Genomic DNA, 2,694 nt, shown 5'->3' with positions numbered 1-2,694 from the left:
AAAGCAGCTCTGTGAGCTGTTTGTAACCATCTTGGGACCCCCAAGGGAGTCAGATTCAGTGAAAAGACAGCAGAGAAGAAAAAAAGGCACGGTTTCCTCTAAAGCTAACTGCCTCTGGCCTATTAACATCACGGGCTGATCAATTCTATACTCAAGTCTATTTCTCTGTTAGTTGCAACTGAAAGCGTCCCAGTCGGGTATTCCTATGAGGGTAGTGATAACAAGGGGCAAAGAAGCATGCCTGATGTCTTTAGTTCACAAGAAAATAGCAAGTATTTTGCTAGAGCCTCTTCCTGCCCCTTCTAGAACCAACAGCCTGGGGTCGACTTTGCTAAGCAAAAGCAAATAAACAATAAACGAACAGCAGTAACACCTCTTTGTTCAAAGTCATAACCAGTCTGAGCTCAGGGTCTCCTAAACTTATGACAAAGTCTAAGGTCCTCCTCGTTATGCTATCGAGGTGGAGTTACCCCAGCGGCATCGTTGCAGATCCAACCCTGTCACTCTGCTCACGCATTTTCTATGGCCCCTCAACACCCATTAAGGCCTCTCCCAAGCGGCCTCCATTCTTACTGCCCACTGCCCCACCCTATTCACTCTTTAAATTTATCTGCTTTTCTCCAAATCTGATACACTTTCACGTCTCACCCTCCAGTGCCTTTTGCACATGTCATTCCCTTTGCCAGCCATACTCGTTCCCCCTTCTCTATATGGCAAACCCCACCTCTCCTCTGAGGTCCAGCTCAAATGCCAGTCTCCCCGTATTCCCGAGTGGTGACTTCCTTGGTCCTTTCATGGTGCTTTGCACACACCTTCATTATAGTGCTTCTCACATGCTGGGATTCATGAGTCTCTGTGGTAGTCTTCCCCACCGGCCATGGGTCCCTCAACTGCAGGGCCTCTATCTTTTTCATTTTAGTATCCCTAAAGAGGCAGTATAAAGTGATGGTTAAGTAAACTGGTTCTGGAGGAAGGTTGTCTAGATTAAAATCCCAGCTCAACCATCTATCAACTCTGTTACCATGGGTGAGACACTGAACTTCTCTCTTTGCTTCAATTTCCTCACCTGTAAAATGAGAATTTAAAATGTCATGAATGACCGTTAGGATTAAACAAGATGCTGCACCTGAAGTCTCCTGGCAGAGTGCTTTGCACAGGGTAGCTGTGATAACGACAATTACAACAGACAACAAAGACCATCAGCACCCATCCTGGTGCCTTGCACATTCCATGTACAAAGTACATGGTACTGAAAGCAAACTGTGGCCAGATTTCCTAACCTATAGACTTCTAATTCAAACCCAGAGAGGCAGAATGTTATTGCTAGTCTCTCATTACTGCTGAGTGCCAAAGACTTTTTGACTCCAGGGAAGAGGAATGTGAGGAAACCTTCGAAAGAGCTGACAGCTCAGCTTTTGCAGTTCTCAGTAACTAGGCCACCTCTGTACAGGTCCTTCTAGCAGACTTTTTTGTTCTACATGCAACCAACCATCTTGAAGTTTTTCCAAATCCATTAATTTCTGGGCTCCACACAACCTGACATTTTTGCTTGTGTAAATAGTTTTATTTTTTTTTAAGTTTTTTAAAACTTTTTTAAATAAAAATTTTAAACAGCACAAAAGGAAAAATTAAGTCATCCCTTCCCCAGTCCTAACTTGAGAAGTAATTACTGCATACGGTTTCCTGTATTTTCTTTCACACGTTTTCTTTTTTAAATTTCAGCTCTGAGGTGTAACTGACATATCATAAACTGCCTTTATTTAAAGTTTACAAGTGGGTGAGTTTTGACACATGCATACACCTGTGTCAACCACCACCATAATCAAGATAACGCGCTATCCATCTCTCTCCAAAGTTGCCTCATACTCCCTTGTAATCCACCCTTCTCTCCCCGACCAACCTTTACAATCCATTCCCAACATCCACCAACCCTGCCCACAAGCAACCGCTCATCTGCCTCTGTCACTATAGATTAGTTTACATATTTTAGAGTTTTATGTTAAGTACGTAGCACGACGCGCACTCTTTTTTAGTCTGGCTCCTTCTACACAGTATAATTATTTTGAAATCCATCATGTTATTGTACATATCAATATTTCATTCCATTTTATTGCTGAGTAAGAAATATCCCATGGTATGGATGTACCTCCATGTATACCCATTCATTACCCATTTCCATTTTTTGTCTACTACAAATAGAAGCACTCTGAATATTTGTGTACAAGTCTTTGTAGACACATAAGCCAGTCTTATTTGAATAACTGTTAAAACAACAACAGCAACAGTTGTCAGTGACTGAGGACAGGAGGTGGACAGAGTGATTGTGGTAACGTGAGCTATTTCTTTTTGGCATGTGTAGCTAACATTTGTATAAAATCTTAAACATTAAATTATCCAAACATTTACATACAGAAATCATTGAGTTAACTGTAAAATTTAGATTTCACCAGTCCAAGTTTCCACCTAGTATAGACCCAACTCACATGTCATCGCTTCTGGGAGGAACCCAGAGTCACAAGGCATCTTGAATACACTTTGCAAGAAACTCTGAAACACTGGCAAGAAACCCCGAGAGCAGAAACCTTGTTCACTGCCATGTTCCAGCACCTAGAGCCTGTACACACACACACACACACACACACACACACACACACACACACACACACACACACACATTTTCTACGCAGCTCATTT

Source organism: Pteropus alecto, unplaced genomic scaffold (genome assembly GCF_000325575.1).
Source record: "Pteropus alecto unplaced genomic scaffold, ASM32557v1 scaffold106, whole genome shotgun sequence".
Taxonomy (NCBI): domain Eukaryota; kingdom Metazoa; phylum Chordata; class Mammalia; order Chiroptera; family Pteropodidae; genus Pteropus; species Pteropus alecto.
Note: the sequence above shows the minus strand (reverse complement) of the source record.